The sequence below is a fragment of the Triturus cristatus genome, chromosome 7, assembly GCF_964204655.1.
Source record: "Triturus cristatus chromosome 7, aTriCri1.1, whole genome shotgun sequence".
Taxonomy (NCBI): Eukaryota; Metazoa; Chordata; class Amphibia; order Caudata; family Salamandridae; genus Triturus; species Triturus cristatus.
The window spans coordinates 1,259,751,119-1,259,771,066 of NC_140590.1; the positions used below are offsets into that span (position 1 = coordinate 1,259,751,119).

At 49.8% G+C, this 19,948-nt stretch overlaps 1 protein-coding gene across 1 annotated transcript in view; it reads left to right on the forward strand.

Moving 5' to 3' along the window:
* The window catches only part of LOC146811769 (gap junction beta-5 protein-like), a 33,991-nt gene that overhangs the window by 776 nt on the left and 13,267 nt on the right, over positions 1–19,948 (forward strand). The gene's annotated exons all lie outside the window — the stretch shown is intronic.

The following is a 19,948-nucleotide window of genomic DNA, read 5'->3' on the forward strand; positions in this document are numbered from 1 at the left end:
GTTGCCTGCCAGTTACAAATTCGGATTTGAATCCATGTAGTATTGTAGCACAGGTTTGATCACCTATTCCAGACCACACACGTGTGTAATTTTGAAGTGCAGATTTAAACCCTGGAAAAATAATCCAGGGCGTCACTCCATCTGCTGCAGGGATCCGTGTCACCCTGTAAACGAGTGTTCATTTCGAGTAAGATCCTGGGCTGGGCGTTTACTCCAGATTTTTGTGTGAACCTGCAGGTGTCAGGTTTCTAGATAGCAACACTTTTCATCGTTTACACATTGAGAAAATGATTATCATGAAACTGGGGATGGTGCTGGAATAGGGCTACCCAGCCCAATGCCAGATCCGGCGCAGCTGTTTCTGAGCCAGACCCTGGCCGGTTCCAGCACATCTTACCGACTGTGACTTGGTACCATCTCTCTCTACTAAGGAAAGCCAGTGGCGTAACATAGGCCACTGCAGCCCCCGCCATGCGTGAGGGGGCGAACACCAAGGGGCCCCCTCAGCACAGTATCCTGGCTTGAGACCACTTGACTGAGTGGGGGGGGGGGTATGGTGCACTTTGCAGGGGGCCCCCCTCAAGTTTCGTTACGCCACTGAGGCAAGCAAACACATTCCTCCCAGAAAGTGACTTTCGGACTATCATTGAAGCCATTGCACTCCTGCATCTGGACGCTGGGGATGATGCCCCCACTCACGGTGGAGATGATGCCCCCACTCACGGTGGGGATGATGCCCCACTCCACGCCCTGCTCGGTTCCACACTGGCCCCACTTCAGAACCGGAGCAAATACCACCACGGTCACCCTCCGCTGACAGAACTCTGCTGCCTCCTCTTCCCATAGTCAACACCAGCTGCATCATCTCCCAAACTATCCCCTGCTGTCCTGGCTGGCAGCCTCCCCCTCTCTGTGGCACGCTGCACACCCACTGCCAGAACACCATCTAATGAATGAATGAATGAATGAATGAATATTGCATTTGTAAAGCATAACTGTCACTCCAAAAGTAGCATCCTGACACTATCTCCAGATAGATAGAGTGTAACAAAAGCACTGGCAAAGCCCATAGGTCTCGGCAATCCGAAAGCTGTTGGCTTTGTCAACGTCAATGTTTTTGTAGCCATGTTGAATAGCAGTGACATTTACCAAACGTAAGCTCAGCCTTCCACACTTCGGAGGTTGGAAAATGATTACCTTTATATTGAAGGTAATATTTGCAACTCTTATTTAGCGCTTAGAAAAAGCAAGACTCAGTACTTAAGGCTACATAAATATATCATTATTGTGTGGAGTTTATTTGTATGCATAGTGGGTTCCCTGTGCTGATACATGCTGCTGGAGCTAGGAAGTTCTATTTACCATGACGTTGGTCATCCAGTTGTGCCGCCTTTGAAGAAAGGATTCCAAACAATAATTTGAGCAGTTGTATGTTTTGATGTCTCTATTTGCTCACATTCCCACTGACTGAGAGAAGGGCAGACCCGACCCCCTGCCTTGCTTGATTTTTAATCAGCCCAGTGTGTCTTTTCACCTTCACCCTCAAACAACCAGGCAATTCCGTCAGGAAGAGCAGCCAAACCACAGCCCAAGAAACCAGCAGTACAGCGCAAAAAAATAAAATAAAAACATGAAGAGAAGTTCCGGACAATAAAAGCTATTCAACTCATTGAGCTCTTTGTAGAATTGTGTTCATAACTACAAAAATAAAACAAGCATTGGCATAGCCAATAGATCTCGCCTTTGGGACCTTATAAGTGTTTAGCCATGCAACAGTTGCATAACTAAATACTTATAAGGTACCAAAAGCGAGACCTATTGGCTATGCAAAGCGGCCGATCAAACATCAAAGCGGCCGCAAAAGTGAAAGTAATCGCGGTAAAGCGCGGCGCGCGCGCCCGCGCACATGCACTGTAGCTCTAGGCTGGCCTGGTAGCACTTTTTGGAGCCCTCTCAATAAGTCTCGCCAGACCAGCGCATGTGCTGGGTCAGGCGAGACCTAAACATGTGCTGCCGTGCACTTGAATGGTGGTGGATTTGCTTAAAGACAGTCCTTGCAAGACGTGCAGTCAAATAGGCACTGTCTAGCCGAGACCTAAAAAGAAAAAAACGAAACAAACTCTCCCTACCTGCATAGGTTTTGCCATGCACTATAAAACGAACTGGCAGCTATAAAGGAGGTACGCTGCCAGTGTATTCTGGAACTTGTGGTTTCAGTTTAACTATTAAAGACGGGCTCAAACAAACCAGCATGCAAAGTGATGTGGGCTGTTAAGGGAAGACTGGCTGAATGTGTCACACTTCATCACTTGTTACAAGAAGCGTTAACAAATGCACAAGATGAGATCCTTGTGCACTGAACTTCAGTCCCCTGCTCATCCACACAATGATCCTGGGCAAATAAAACGTTGATCGCACCTAGAAACAGGCAAAATGCAGCATTAAGGGCTACATAAAGCCAAAAGACGCATGCCAAGGCGCACTAGGCGCATGTCAGTGTCCCAGAGCACAATAGCCCTTTGACTTCATACATGTCTCTCTGCTAACACCAGCAGCAGTTGGGGAGTGACGGAGGACTGAGGCACGCCGGGACAAAGCCCACATGGTAGGGCTCAGCGCCTAGCTGGCCCTGTGACTAGGCCTCCAGAGTCACGTCCCCGGCTTGTGATGTGGTAGAGTGCCAGGAATGCAGCCGCGTCCAGTTCTTATCACACACAAGGTCGGGTGTCCAGGGCGGGGATGAGAGACAGGAGAGGGGCAGGGCAGATGGGGAGCAAGCATGCATGCATTAATGGGGTGCACTGCTGAAGGGTCTTGAAGCACGGATCATTTGGGGAAACACATCACACCGCATATATGCATTAATAGGGGCACACTGTTGAAGGGTCTTGAAGCACTGCCCATACAGGGAACACCCTGCATTCATGAGTTCATTAATGGGGTGCACCGTGTTTGGATGTGAGATCAATCAGGATGGGGTTGAAATGAGGTGGATGGGAGGAGTAAAGAGGCAACAAGGGACGTACGAGTTAAAACATGAGCACTCATGAGGAGTGCTGAAACTCAAAGAAAGACGTAGCTCCTAAAACGGGAGTAGTGGATGGGCAAACGTACTTGGTCCATGCTCTGGGGAGAGCTAAAGACAAGAAGAGGCATGACGTATGCATGCCATGGACAAACGGGGACAAAGGTTATGAGTGCAACGAGGGAGTGAGCAAATGTTAAGCATATGGGCGAGCTGAAGGCCACAGATTGAAAACAGCATGTCTGTTTGAGACAGCGCATGCGCTGTCCAGCCGAGACCAAAAAAGTCAAAGACATCTCATCTACAGACCCAGGATCTAGAACAACATTCCTGCATCCGTAAAAACTGGCAGAACTGGTGCCAATTTAGGGAAGAGCTCTTTAAAGAACAATAAATCAAGATGTAGCAATAGTCTACCCTTGATTTTAGAAATCAGATACCCCATTTATTCATACATTGAAAGTATGTTTGCTTTCAAACCTGTATAGTGCTCTGCTGCGTTCATGCTATACAATTCCCACATGCAAACAGATAAGTGACACCAGGACAAATTCAATGACACCAGCACAAGTTGACGGTGTGATCTGCATTTTTTTTTCAGAGTTGCTAAATTGAGTGCCCAGCATGGTCATAGCTGCAACTCCTTTTGTTGTACATGGGCAAAAACAATAGAATGTCACAGCTGGAACCTACACCCTAACAGGAAACACAGATGGGTGCCAATTTAAGCTAACAAAGACCTTCAGTGCGTGACATCACAAGCTAAGAGATAAACTGAGATTTAAGGGAGGTTTTGTCACTCTCAAGATCTGTCTGTAACAGATGGACCCCAATGCATGCCCGGTTATTAAGTAATTTATGGCATAATACATTTTAAAGGCTAAAAATAGTAAATGATAGAGAGCTCTACCTAAGTCCAGCATTCCCTTTCCACATTTTTTTCCTCAGAATATCTACACCCTAAAGATACAGCACAAGGCAGAACCTGGGTGGGCTCGAAGATGAAATCAATAACCTTGATTTGTGATAAAACAAAATGCAGTTGATATAACGGACGCTAATGTTAGCCAAGAAAGTGTACCTCTCTATATGCCTGTCCTATCCCCCTTTTCCTTTCATCTCTAACTTTTCTGTCCTTTCCTCCTTACATCTCCTTCTCTATCAAAATTTAACCAGCAAGAGGATAACCAAGCGGTCTATGCCAGGTGTGGCTAACCCTGCAACAGTATTTGTGAATGTATACAGTATATAAAAATAATAATAATAATAATAAAAAAAAGAATATCTATCCTCTCTCTTGTTTAATGTCCCCTTAATTTTAAAATAGTAAAATGTTGGCCAATATAGACTATCTAAGCCTTCATTTAAATATGTGCTATAAAGGTCAAGGGAACCCAATTCAAATGGTCAGGGACCTTGGGTAGTAATGAGTTTTAAACACAATGGTCCCTAAACAAGAGCAATAGATGCAAAGAAAGATGAAAATAGACCCAGAGTCAGTACTATATGTAAAGCTGTCCAGCCGGACAGGGATAATTTTTAATTTGTAAAGTTAAAACTGAAACAATAAAGTGGGACACAAGCCTGCATCCTAGTAAGTGTGTATATGAAGCACAAACATAAAAGAAAAAACTAAAACAGAGGATCAGGCAGAGTGAATGCTTGCATGTTATACATTCAAATAGCACAAGCACAGATGTGTTAAGACACTGTTACACATGAGTAATATCAATTAGAAACGCGTTTACGGTGTACACAGAGTCGACAAAGTTTCGATCCCTCACTGTGATGTGTTGTCGTTGTCGAAGGAAATGTGCCAGTTCCGAGTGGCAAATTGGTTTAGATGCATGGATTTCATAGGGTGCAGCACATTATACCCAATTCCATGGGTCCAGGACTGGGTTAGCACCACTTGGCAGGGCAAGACTCACAGAGTCCAGGGGCTGTTGTAGAATGGTTGGAAGGCTTTGATGTCCCTGAGACTTCAAAACAGAAGGCTAGCCTCTGGGTTCAAGTGATACAGGTCCAGTCCTTATTACCCAGGATTGGGAACAGCAGGCAGGAGGGCAGCACAGCAAGGCATCAGTCCTACAAGCCAGCAGTCCAGCAGAGTGGCAGGACTTCAGCAGCATAGCAATCCTCCTTCCTGGCAGAGTCTTCACATGTTCTGAAGTCGACATTAGTGGTGGTGTAAGAGGTCCAGTACTTATACCCAGGTGTGCCTTGACATGGGGGAACTTCAAAGAAAGGTCTTCGAAGTCCATGGAGGTCCTCCCTTCCTGCCCTGGTTCCTAACTCACTACAGGGGGTTAAGCAGTCCTTTGTGTGGGGACAGGACACAGCCTATTCAGGTGGAAGTGTGAGTCTGTGTCCATCTACCCCCTCCCATCCTGCCCAGGCTGGCCCATCAGGATGTAGATGGCCCATCGGTCACGCCTAAGCTTCCTTTGTGTGTGGCTGTCTAGAGGAAAATGCGCAAAGCCCAGTAGTCACCCACCTGAGACGTGTGTTCAGAGACAGGCAGCAGCACAGAATGGCTACAGTAAGAAAATGTCATCTTTCTAAAAGTGGCATTTTCAGACGTGCAACTTAAAATCCGACTTCACCATCAGTTGTGATTATAAATTGTGAGCCTAGAGACACCAAAACTGAAAAGATTATTTCTTTATAATTGAGAATTACACTTAAAAGATGTAATCAAATAATCCCAATGTTACCCTATGGGATAGATATGCCTTGCAGCAGTGTAAAAATTAATTTGGGTTTTTTCCACTACCAGGGCATGTAAAACTTAAAAGGACGTGGCCTGTCGTTTAATTACTTTGCACCCTGCTCTCTGGGTTACCCAGGGCCTACCTTAGGGGTGACATATAGGTTTAGGCCTAGCACAAGATTTATCTTGTCAGGTCGAATTGGCAGTGTAACTGCACTTGCAGGCTCTGCAATGGCAGGCCTGAGCCATGGTTAGAGGGCTACTGCAGTGAGTGGCTCAATGAGTGCTGCAGGCCCCCTAGTAGCCTTTCATTTACAGGCACTGGGCACATGTAGTGCTCTTTGCTACAGACTTATAAGTAAATTAAATATTCCCATTGGGGATGAGTCAGTGTTACCATGTTTAGGGGAGAGAGCACAAGCACTTTAGCACTGGTTAACAGTGGTAAAGTGCACTGAATCCCAAAATCAAGATTGTAAAAGTGGAGGAGGTAGGCAAAAAGTTGGGGGGAAGAGCACCCTAAGGCTGTCAGGTTTAACAGTAAGCAAGAAGGGTGCTACCACAAACTCCATCGAGAAATACTTGTCTTCAGTCTGGGGGGTTATTTACTCTAAAAAAGGGTGGGTTGAGGCCAGGTTATACGCCATACTTAGGAATCAAACTCTTTCCTTGATGATACAATCAGATATAACATCGGGATCTAACCGTCACGTTAACGGGGAGCCTTCTGTGGTTCTGTGTCACCCTTCCACAACTCAAGATGGAACCTAAGAAATGGTTAAAGCTGCCCTCCATCTAATTGACACTAAGAACCTGTGCGTGATACAAGACCCAATTACTGATGTTACATCAGTGGCGCCTAATAGCCCACCAAATGAAGAGGACAAGAAAGGACAATCAAGAGTCCAATGGGAGAGAGAAAGCTGCAAAGTCCTATACTGAATCTGTGAAGATGCTTCCAGTTCACCACGCAAAAAGTAAGGTAGCACAGTTGGTAAAAAAGCCCTGCTGGCCATGACTGAATTTGAAACTAAACTCAAGGATCACTGTGGCAAATGCCTTGAAAAGTTGGATAAATTGGATGAATTGTTTAACATTTTTTGCTCCCAAATTCTGAGTAACATAGAGGACTTGGATGACAGACTTATGATCTTTTGCAAAGCCCTTGGCAAAAATTCCAGTCTGACATCCAGTGAACATCCCAGGAAATCTCCTGTATAATCACTGCCATCAGGGAGTGCAGCCCAAAGACACGCACTTATCAATGCAGCCTGTTGAGGGGGTAATGAAACGAAGAGGGCACTGCCAGGCTTTAGTCGACACAGCACTCAGAGGGATGCCCCACAACCTTAGTGTTGACTGATTTCAGCCCTGTTAATTCAAATTGCTTTGCAACAAATGGCACACATCCTCAGATTCCTCAGAAAGTACACCATATAGCCTCGTGCTGGAGAATATCTATATACTAGCGCATTCTCAGAAGGAAGATCATGCGTCCCTTGAAAACAAAGTGGTCCACTGGTTCAGGAATCATTCCGGTTGGACACGCAAACTGCATGCAGATATTCATTTTGTCAGAAGAATTGCTTGGGTTGCTATGCACACTAAGGGCTCTCAAGGGGACTGTGTAATTGTTAAATTCAAAAATCCCTCTTTTACTCGAACGATGCTTTACTGTTTAGACCAGCTAGTCTATAAAGCAGAGAACATCAAAACCCACCCTTTAGATTATTTCTATGGTCCAATTAGTGGGACTACGAAGAACCAGCGATTTCCAGAGGCCAGAAACTTAACATAGAATTTCCCTAACCTGAACACAACAGGCAACCTACCAGTTACAAATAGATATGAGGCACTCTCATCCTGGACCAGCTGGACAATCTATTAAGTCTGCCTTCTAATGATCCCATCTTGCATGGGGAATGCACCCCACAACTGACTGAAAACTACATCAGCATTGTTTTCCATGCTGCACTGCAGGGACAAAAGGTTATTTCTTGGACCATGGCAGGTTTTTAATCTAAATTGTCTACTCCAGATTGACTATATTTAATAAATCGTTATGATGTCTTCATCATATAAATGGGTATTCTTTATTTTGTGGCCCAGCCATTCCATCCCCAGCAGGGAGGGCAAAGGGAGACCTGGAAACATACGTCTCAGTTAATCGCACCAGATTGGTTCTGAGTATTTGTATTTTACTCCAGATTATCAGATATTACTTTTCAAATTCCAAAAAACCTATGACCTTCTGTTGATGAATTTCTATCACAACATCTTTGATCCTTCAGTGACTAAGGAATCGGATGTCAATGATCTTGAAGCTCATTTGTTAAATTTTGAGGACCAACAAAAAAAGAGGCCTTGATTTTTGGGGTGAGGGATTTTAATATTCGTGCATGTAATCCCAAATTTGCCATGACCTGTGGCTTACAGTGAATCACAGATTTAGAGATCACACATTTTGGAAATTGCAATGACATTGATTTTATGAATCTCTCATCAGATCTTGTCCCCATTCTAAATGAGTATGGGGTATTGGTAAGCTGTATAAGTGATCATAACCCACTTATCCTTCACCTCAATATTGATCTGGTCAATAAGGAAGTACAGGTTTCAACTAGGGACATTGTCTACTCAAAGACCAAGGGGGTCCAAATCAAGTGGGATATGGTGGACAAGGATCAATTTATGCTGGATTTTGTGAGAAAAAAACAGCATGCACTTACTTTGAGTGTCCAACAGAGGGAAGCCCGATATGTTGTTATTGATGCACATAATTCCTTATGTCCTTATATTTCAACAACGTTAACAACACACAAATGCACCCTGTCCAACTAAACATGGTTGGTTCACTCACGCATCTTAAGTCAGCTTTAGGGGAGCACCCACGTGACTAGAAGAAAGTAATCTCAGCCAGACAGGTTTATACATTTTCAGTGGCAGCAACGAGGGCAGAAATTAGGAACAAAGCCTGGGAAGACCTTGCATCTGCAGTAGAGCTGAAGGACAGCAGCACCTTCTGGAGAGTAGTTAATCATCCTTTCTTCTCAAGTTATGATAGGCCACAGATAGGTACAGTAACCACAGTACAAGCATGGGTTGAACACTTTATCAATACCTTTGACCCCAGTAACCATGATCACAGCCAAGTGACCATGGATGAGATCATCTATGACCAAGCGGCTACCATTCGCCTAAGTGAGTCTATCAATTTAAAGAATGTGGTCCTAGCAATCAAGACCAGCACCTCAGGTAAATCGACCTGCCCTGACGGAATCTCCATGAATCTACTTAAAGAATATCTTCCATTCTGGGCCCCTATACTTACAAATGTCCTTAGAGCTGCTATCCCAGGCCCACTTGTTCCAACTTGGCAGGAGGCAGTAGTTTTCCCAATCTTCAAGAAGGGGGGACAAAGGCTTACCCAGCTTTTATCGCCCCATTTCCCAGCTAGATAGCACTGTCAAGAACCTGGATAGGGTGAAACCCTCAAGACTTGAGGAATGGACACTTAAGAGCAAGGCACTGTCGGATGTGCAGTTTGGGTTCCGTCCCGGGCTGGGCACCGTGGACCAGTGCCTCAATGTACATCTAATTACTGGAAAATATGTCAGGACAAAGAAAGGATCTATGCATCTGGACATTATAGACCTGATCTGTGCCTTCAACACAGTGTGATGCCATAAGCTTTGGGACATAATGGAGGACATACGTATAGATACGGCACTGATAGATTTGCTTTGCTGGTTTCATTGGCACACCTCAGCAAAGATAGCGTTTAGTAACAAGGATGAACTTTGTCCTGAAATGAACTCCACTGTTGGGGTACGACAGGATTGTGTTATGGCCCCCTTCTTATTTCTACTCTATATCAATGGCTTAGAGAAATGTCTGTGCTCAAAGGGGAAATATCTACCCAAACTAGGCTTCCATTCTGTCCCAGTATTATTGTACATGGACGACACAGTGCTACTAGCTAGAACTGCCAATGGGCTCCAGGTCCTCCTCGATGCTTTTGCATTTTCATGAATGACTTGGGGCTGAAAACAAATCTCTCAAAATTGTTTATAATGAAATGTGAGCCAAAGAAAACACTCTAAATAAAAGAAATGTACTTTGCCTGGGGAGGAGGTGGTTAAAGTCCATAATCTTGCTTACATGGGAATACTGATAGATACAGCAAGTAACTGAAAGTTTCTACTAAAAATGTGGTCTCTCAAATTTTAGAGGTCAGTTGACTCCATCTTTCGTTTTCCAAAAAGACTGGGTCACAAGCCAATAAAGGAGTTAGTTCACATCTTTAGGAACAAGTGCCTTTCGATCTGCACTTATGGTGCCGGGGTGTGGAAGCCACGTAGATGTTCAAAAGGCTGAAAAGAATGTTTTATGCAGACTTCTGGTTCTGCCACGGTTGTATGGCACAACCAGGCTTTCCTTTCCCACGCCTTCCTTAACAACTCAAATTAAACAATGAATGCATCTGAACCACCCATTCCATTCACAATGCAAGTTGTTACAATGACTTGAATTACGGGGTGCTGGACTTTAGAATAGTATCCTTTTGGGCCGAGAGGGGTGCAGCACAGACCACAGACTAGCTTGTTGGTGTGAAAAAGGCCGCTTTATTGAAAACAGGTGCACCTCACATCAATAATCCTTGGCCTGTGCCATACAAAACTGAGTTTCACTAAATATTAACATCCTATCCTACCCCCCTCCCCTAAAATTGTTCCCCCTCCAAAACATTTATAAACCCCCAAACTTTCAACTTTTAAACCTGTCTTCACCTAACTATCTAAGTACACTCCCTATGCTCTTTCCCCTTCCTACCTGCTCCCGGAGTGACCTTCCCAACCAATAAACAGTAACTTCAAACCGCTGTACCCACCATTACCCAGGAAAAACATCCCCCAAAACCATTCTTCGCCACACCAGCACCTGTTTCCAGCAACAACCAAAGTACATACATCCCCCCCAGTGCACCTGATCCCCACAAAACTACCCCAAGGAGAAAAAAACACAGAAACGACTACCCCGCCACACCCCCCGGAAACTCCATACAAAAAAAACCCCTTCTTAGGGAGGGTGGGCGGCACAAATTTACTCCGATTGCCCCTACGTCCGGCTGTCGTGTCAAAACCACCAAAATGGTGGTTGGTGACACAACATGGCCGGCTATATGCCAGACAGCCCAAAGGTAGCCCAACCACCAGCCCAAACCAGCCCAACATAGCCCTGGACAGCCCAACAAGCCCAACTGGGCTCTGGCTGCCCCCTCTGGCCCAAAACCCCCCGGGAGGTGCAGACCTCCCGATGGTCGGCCGCCCCCACAAAGCCCTATTGGGTCGAGAGGGGTGCAGCACAGACTAGCTTGTTGGTGTGAAAAAGGCCGCTTTATTGAAAACAGGTGCACCTCACATCAATAATCCTTGACCTGTGACGTACAAAACTAAGCCTCACTAAATATTATCCTCCTACCTTACCCCCCTCCCCTAAAATTGTTCCCCCTCCAAAACATTTATAAACCCCAAAACTTGCAACTTTTAAACCTGTCTTCACCTAACTATCTAAGTACACTCCCTATGCTCTTTCCCCTTCCTACCTGCTCCCGGAGTGACCTTCACAACCAATAACCAGTAACTGCAAACCGCTGTACCCACCATTACCCAGGAAAAACTGCCACTCAGAAAAGTCTGGGCAAAGGCTTTTCTGACCCCCCCCTTAGGACTCCTGTCATTTCGGGTATCTACAGATGCCTAAAGCCCTGTCCAAAGCCTCCTTCACCTGCACTATATATAACTCCATACTATAGCGGGACAGATGGACCCCATCTTTCCTAAAGAAATAGACAGCCGCATAACTTAGCACTGGATGTTCCATCCTACCAAAACCCTCCTTGCTGCAGAAAATTCTCATATCTCTGTTAATCTTCCTCCGAGCCCTATGTATGGCCGCTGGTCGCGCCACCCCCCTCCAATACCTCCTGGGAATAAACTCAGCCCATATCACATGGCAACCCGACCACTGCCGCAGAATCTCCAAAAGGTCCCTCTTCATTTGCCTCAGCAAAGCTAAACCCTTACAGGTCACCAGGTCGTTCTTCCCCAAGTGGATAACCAATACATCCGGGCAAATCCGCCTCTAATCGACCTGTTCAATGCCGGCAACAACTCGTGCCATCTCATGCCCCCTTTGCCCTGCCAGTGACACCGAAACAAACTAGGATCCAACTCCAAATTTAAACTGTGATTCTTGTCCCATTCATAACGCTCAGCTCTTTTCACAAAAGAATGTCCTATGATGAGGATGGACAATCCCTCCGATGCAAGCCCCGCCACCTCACCTGAAAAGACAAATATGTGAGAACGAGGAAGGAACATCATGCCTGTCCCTCCCCGGAGCCCCGCATCCTGATGTACGTCCTATAAAAGTCAGATTTCCATTGCCCCAGGCACATCAGATCTTCCCTCCCCACCCCTGTTTCGCTGCGTCCGTTGCTGCACCTATGTGAAACAAATGGGTCCCAAACTGCCTGGGATCCTCGCCTAGGCCTTGCAGGGCGCACCTCAATACCCAGATGAGTTGAGCCGCTGTCACCTTGCCCCCCTCCTCCCGGCGAAAATCCCCCACGGTCACCTGGCACACCCCGCCTGCCAAGATCCTACCCCAGGCCGCAGGGCATACCTCTTGTTCCACTACTGGCCCCATGACTACCCACATTCCCACTCCCCGTTGGTCCGTCTTCGAGTGCTCCAGGCGAACTGCCACCTCCCTGGACCACAGATCCACCTCCCCCCACTGAAGCCACCTCGTTCCCCGTGCGCCCAGGAGCTCTGAAATCCGGAAAGCTCCAAAATACATCCACAACATCAACGTGGAAAAGAGCACTATTTCCTCGCGATTGCGGCATATGTGAGGCAGGAGCCGTGTACAGCGGATGAGCATGCCCAACGCTATGGGCCTCCGCAGCCAAGATCTGTTGCCTCTTTCCTGTGCCCAGCCTTCCATTAAGCGCGCACCCAACTCACCGGCCGACGGCGCGTACCCCCACCACAATTTTCCCATGAAGGCTATGGCCGACAGCTTGCCTGCCATTGTCACTTTGGACAGGCCCCTGTCCATCATGGCTAGAATTGATTGTACCACCTGTTAACCCCTTACTCAGGGGCTGGCATGCAGCGTCGCGCCACTCGGCAAGAAATACCACCACGCCTGCTCGTACGCCCTCCAGGTTGATGTGGCTACCGACGCTCTTACCAGTTGCACGACCCTTTCTCTCCTACCGACCACATCCCTGCTGGCACCGGTGTCTTGCATTCGTCCGCCTCCGTGGCTAGCCCATGGAACCTCTGCCACTGTGAACGAGACAAAGCGTCCGCAATGTCATTGTCCACCCCCGGCACGGGTCTGGCTTGAAACAGTATATCATGTTCCAAACAGCAAAGCACAAACACCCTCAACAACTTGAGAACCTGTGTGTCCCTGGCTGATTGCCTGTTCACGACCTGCACCACCTACATATTGTCCACCCTGAAAATCCCCTTCTTGTGCGCCAACGCACACGCCCACACCACCACCACCACCACCAACGGGAACAGTTCCAGAAACGCTATGCTCCTCCCCCGCTCTTCCAGTGTGACGGCCATTCCTCTACGCACCACTTCCCCTGCCAATACAGTCCAAAGCCGCCCGCCGCCACTGCATCCGAAGAGATGGTAACGTCCCAGTCTTCCATGGGGGCCATTGGAATACCATGAAAGTGTTGCAAAAATGTTCTCCACATGCGCAAATCCGCCTTCGTGCCCGCCGACAAGCGCATATGGTGATGCGGCAGCGTCAACCCGACAATAACAAGCCGAGTCGCCTGCACAAAGTCCACCCCACACGCAGCACCCGGCACACGAAATTCAAGTGCCCCAGGAGGACCTGTATCTCCCGTAGCGTCACCTTCCTTTTTGCCAGCAGGGTGTCATTCAAAAGCAGTATATACACCTTCTTGTCTCTAGGCAAACGGGCTTCCATTGTCACCGAATCCAATTCAATACCCAGAAATGACAGCACTGTGCTGGGACCCTGCATTTTTTCTGGCGCCAGGGGCACACCCAGGTAGCCCATGAGCTCTGTAAAACTGTCCAGCTGCTGCTGGCAGTCCACTGAACCAGGCAGTCCCACCAAGAACAAGCATTTGCAATGCAATAGGTCTCGCATTATTAAAGTTTGAGATATTGGCATTGCTAAATAATGCAACACCAATAGCTCAAACTTTAATAATGCGAGACCTATTGCATTGCAAATGATTGTTATGTTAATCTTGACAGAAGTGCAGGATTGCATTGCCCTGGACACGCATGCACGCACACACACAAACAGAGGCATGCACATACACACATGCTTCGACATACACAGGCAAACACACACACACAGATGCTTTCACATACACAGGCAAACATACACAGGCATGCACATGCACACAGGCATGCACACACACACAGATGCACACACGCCCAATTGTAAAGTTTTTTTATATTTGGTTGATACCAGTGCTGACTGTCACAAGTGTGTTGACAGCAGTTATCCGTATTTATAGTGGGTAGCCCGTGACCAGATTTAGGGAAAGACCACGACACCACATTCTTCCCACGCAGCATTATGTATATGTCATATTGATATAATATATGGTAATCGGCAGCTTGTAACAAAGGCAAACGTGCAGAGGCGTAACTATACATTTGTCATAGCGTACAAGCATTATAGGCTTTAGTACAGCGCACGTTCTGCCACAGGTGCGGCAACTTTCCAAGGAGGACCTGCATGTGCAAAGATAAGCAAACCGCGATTTTGGTCTCGTGAGATCCAGCACTTTCCTCCAATTAGACTCCCACCCAACATGAGCCTGGTGATCTATCTTCCACTATACGACTCATCTTCCTTTAGTTGATTTAAACAACGTACACAAGAACCAAAGATTTACTCCTCGCATTATCGTCACCCTGCGTGCAGTATGTACTTCCGGGCAGCCTACACACCCCATATGGTGACTTCTGTCCACACCTCAGTTACTCTCGTAATGGCATGCCCAACATCTGCCCTCCTGTCATTATCACCTGCTGATATTACCCCGCCCTGCTGCAGTGATAGCTTCACAAAACATCTCACAACCAGCAAAGCTTTAACATTTACACAACCACCTTCCTTACGGTGCTTACCGCCTCACAGTAACACTGTCTAAAATCCATAGTCTCGGAGATAATCGAAATCCTCTCCAGTCTGGGGCCAGGAGCATAAACTGGTCACCGGCCACCTTGCCCCGATGAACCCTGTGCTCTCTCCCTGTGACATCGACCCAACTTTGGATACGCCGATGTACCGTCTCTATGGGAGCTGGAGAAGTGCTCAGGTGAAAACTCAGATCTCCTCTTCTAAACAAACGTTTCCTCCTTGAAGCGCGGCGCTGAGCTCCAGCCCCGTCCGCAGGTTCACCAGCCTGCCTGCTTTCAAACTGTATGCTATAACCAAAGCTCTGTGCCCCGTCCGCTAGGATCCAAGTCACCCTTCCTTAGGTACGGGTTCTCCCACCTGCTTACGCCCCCTTCTCACCAGGGCTCCATGGGCGGTGCTCGCGTTCTCCACCATGGCCGGCGCGGCTCTGCTGCAGAGATTACAGCTGGCATATGGGCATCGACTTCTCATAGGTGGTTGCAAAGTACGAAGAATTAATTGGCACCAGAGCTAAACTAGAACACACTGCTGTAAAGAAAATAAAAAATGCAAAGAGGGCTTAGCCGCAGCCAGGGACACTAACCAGTTCTTCGGAAAGCAGCAAGAACCTGCGAGCGCTGGTACCAGGAAGAACAAGCAAAAGAGAAAGCAGCTCCACACATGCGGGCCGGGGAGAAGACCTGCGAGGGCTGCCCGCGTATGCGCAGTACATGTAACTTTTGCGTGTTCTGCAGCTCCTGCCCAGTGGCGGCGTGTGCGGACTTCAACACCGCCGGACTTTTAATTAGTGCTGCGGAGCTCGTGCGGCCCAGGGAGGGGGCCACCAAGCAGTACAGGAAGTCCGGCGGGAGCCCACCCCGCCTTCGTGAATGGTGCATGGTGTGGACAAAGCAGGATTTCAGGCGGGGCTCCTGTGAGCAAAACAGAGCCCCGCGTGTTGCTGTAGTGACCGGCAGGAAAAGCAGAGGAGCAGCGCAAAGTCCCAACAAGAGCCGGTAAGTGCTTGGAGCGCGCGTGCGCATTTAAAAAAAAAAAATGAAATAGCATGAGGCTGCCTAGGACGTGCGTGTTAACGAAAGTGAAACTGCATGCTGGCTTGCGAGGGAAGGGGGACAGGAGATGTGCACGCCGCGTGGCTGTCGGCGCGTACACCAACTCAAATCCGCCGAGACCATGCGCGTGCCCATCTCCTGTCCCACTTCCGAGGCAAGTCAGCAGCAATAGATCTCGCTGGCGACAGCGCTTCGCGCTGCGTTCGTCAGGCGAGACCTAAAAAGTCATCCAGGTAGTGCGTCACCGTCTCTTTGCCTGTGTGCCACGAAAAAATCCCACAGCAGGAAGGTACTGAAACGCTCAAACAAGGCACAGGGTATTGAACACCCCATGGGCAATGGTTTGTCCATGAAGATGAACCCATCAAACTGTATACCCAACAGGTGATAATCCTCCGGTTGTACCGGGAGCAGCCGAAACGCCGACTTGATGTCGCACTTTGCCATGAGGGCGCCCATCCCCACCGTTGCGACCAACCACCGCACTACATCCACGGAAGAGTAGGAAATTGAGGAAAGCTTGGTTGCAATAAAATCATTCACTGACGCTCCCTCCGGCCAGGACAAATGCTGTATCAGCCGGTATTGGCCGGGTTCCTTCTTCGGGACCACCCCAATGGGAGAGATGATCAGGTCCCCATAGGGATATCCTGAAATGGGCCCGCCATACGCCCTTCCCGGACTTTTTTGTCCAATTTTTCCAGCACCACTGCTCCATGGGTCTTGGCGGATTTCAAATTCTCGGCCCACCTGGCAGCCCGCGGACCCACGTACCCCAGTCGGAAGCCCTCCCGAAAACCCTGCTGCAGTGGTCCCGTGTCCTCAGTCCAAGGATAAGATTCCAACATTGTGTCGAGCCGGTCCAGCCTAATTGGAGTAAGAGCCTTTTTCGATATGTCCCTGTCCTCCCCTGCCCCCTCTACTCCCTGTCTGCTGTCCTTGCCCGCCGGTTCCGGCCCCCCAGTATTGCACCACGGGATGGCGCCCTGCGCATTTGGAGCATTCGTGCCGGAACTTGCAATAATGGCGCGCGCAATTGCCTTTGTTAAAATCCCAGCACGCGCCCACTGATCATCCCGCGGTGGATCCCGCCTGCCCCACCCCCGCGGGTGGGGCAGTTCGGAAAGGGGCGTGGTGCTAGCGGAAGGCCGCTCGCCGTGTAGATCGTCTTCCCGAATTTGCCCCCCCCCATGGTTTGCTGGTAGAGGTCCGTGTCAATTTCCCCCCACTTCGCCTCCAGGTCCCAGGCCAGCCTCGCCCTAAACTCCTCATCCTAATGGGACCAAGCGTATCACCCGTATGTGACCTGCGCCTGCCTGATCACGACCATGTATTTGAACAGTGCGACGGACCTGTCAGGGTATTTCTCGCAGTACACGGTAGCGAAAATCAAAAAACCCGCCGACCAGTTCTCGATATTCATCGGCACCCTTGGCCTCTTGGCCAGCTCCAGCTCCTCTTCCTTGGAGCCCTCCTTTGCTGTCAGCTCCCTATGAAGGAGCTTCAAAATATCCACGTACTCGCCCTTCCAGATTTTCTCTTTGGTGGCCCCCAAGGGTTTTTTAATGCCCATATACGGCAATTTGTTTTACGGGGATGTCATGGCTCTCCTTACCCTCCTTGGGCGCCCCCCCTTCCACCTTCCCTTCCCCTGCAGACCCCCCCGCAGGCCCCGCAATGGATCACTCCACTGCGACCGGCGCCGTTCCCCCACTCATGCCACCCGTTCTCCCCAACTCCGGCCCCACCCCGTGTCCTTCCCATACGTCCCCTTGCTCAATCGCACCCCCCTCCTCCCCCCACCCCCTTGCATCAGTGCCCATCGAAACCCTGGCCTGCGGAACACCACCTGCATTCACCAACCATGTGTACGCCTTACCTGGCGTCAAGGTCGGTGTCCGCACCGGATCCCGGATCTATGGGCCGCCCTCCGTGGGCTCCAGCCTGCTCAAGCCTGCCCGCTCTCTGCACGTGCGTAGAAAGTCCCCACAAGTCTACACTATCTCTCTGCTGCCATGCGCGCTGTTCCACATGGTCCCGGTCAGTGTAATGGGACCCTTGACCCAAGCCCCCAGAGGCCACATCGACCGATCGGGGTGGAGCCACCGGGGCCAATTCTCCCCGCTTCCTGTTTGCCACTGCCGTCAGGTCCCTCATGTGAGCGTGGCTGCCTGCATAAGGCAGAGCCGGCCCATCCTCTCGGTGGGTTGGTGCCGCATGAAGCTCTCCCGAGCACCTCACCAGGCTGTCCTGCCAAAAAGAAGTGGAGTCCGACATGCCGGGGTTAAACCTTCCCCAAAACCTCCCACCCGTGGGATCCCCCGACCCGCCCCCGATGCACTGGAGGAATGGCCCCCCACCATCATGGAGTGGACCGCCCAGTCCTGTCCCCCCGCCCCAGGCGCCCCACACCCCCACGCCAACCCCTTCCCCCCCTCCCCATCACTCCATTCCCAGGACTCAAACACCCGCCGCACCTCGCCACAGTCCCGTGACCCCCCTCCGGCCCCCTCACTCCTCCCACCTCCCACCGCCCCCAACGGCTGTCCCCAACCCATTGCATCTGACCACCAAGTGCGAAGGCCCTCCTGGGCCCTTTCCAGCCATCCCCCTGCCTCCAGTAGTTGCTTCGGCCCCCAACGTGCCCCCTCCGGGACCGTCATCTCCGCCCCCTTCCCCTCCCCTCCTGGACCTGCCAGGCGAGCCCTGCACCCCCGTGCCGTCCCCCCTCCCCCTTGCCCCACCCCTATCACCCGCACCCCAACCTGCGGCCTCGTGGCTGTCTTCGCGAGGGCCCCAGCACCCCCCACCTGCTTCCCCTAATGCTCATGCCCGCTGAGAAACCCCCCGACCTCCTCCCTCTCCTCCCCACTATCGATCAGTAATGGTGAGGACCACCCGCTGTCAACCATCGTGGTGGTGGGCCCCCCGCTGCCCAGTGCCTGGCGCTCCTCTCCACATTTTGCACTTTCGGCACCCCCCACCCCCTCCCGGAATCTCAGTGAGCAGAGCCCCGCCTCCCGCCTCGAACGCGCTTACCAGGCACGGCCGCGTGAGCTGTGTGGCCGTGCCCTCCTGCCTCAGCACTCACCCATTTGCAGGCTCGCGGCGGCTCGCAGGCCATTACCGCCGCCGCGACGCCACTCGCTGCCCTCCTATAGGGCCGCACTTTGACGTTGGGCCGCAGTATGTCCATGCGGCCCACGTCCTCCAGCAGCCGAAGCGCCTCCAGTACCCGGGATCCTGAGTACGCGCCATCCGCGATCTCCACACCGCTTCCGTAAGGAAACCCTACCACAACTAACACGCGCACCAAACAACCGTAACTACACAAATTCAACAAATTCACTCCGATTGACAAATTCACTCTGATTACCCCTATGTCCGACTGTCGTGTCACAACCACCAAAATGGTGGCTGGTGACAACATGGCTGGCTATATGCTATACAGCCCAAAGGTAGGCCAACCACCAGCCCAAATCAGCCCAACATAGCCCGGGGTAGCCCAACAAGCCCAACTGGGCTCTGGCTGCCCCCACCGCCCCAAAACCCCCTGGGAGGTGCAGGCCTCCCGATGGTCGGCCGCCCCCCCAAAGCCCAATTCTATTCCAACTCTACTCCCTGCAACAGTAGAGGAAGTGATGGACTTTAAAGTCCAACGCCGCTTTACCTAAGGCATGTCATTGTAACAATTGCGTTGTAAAGGAATGCGTGGTTCAGATGCATTAGTTGTACTGCCCACATTACAGAGGCAACACGTTGTTCAGTGGTCGTGGTATTTGCTATTTCCCCTCTGCCACAATCCTCACCCACAATTTTGTCATGCAGAGGTTGGTTTAGGATTTATGGAGGATTATATCAAATTGCAACCTCTATTGCTGTGGCTTTGAGTGTGGAAAACCCGGAAGCCCATTTTAATAGAGCTGTAATATAAAC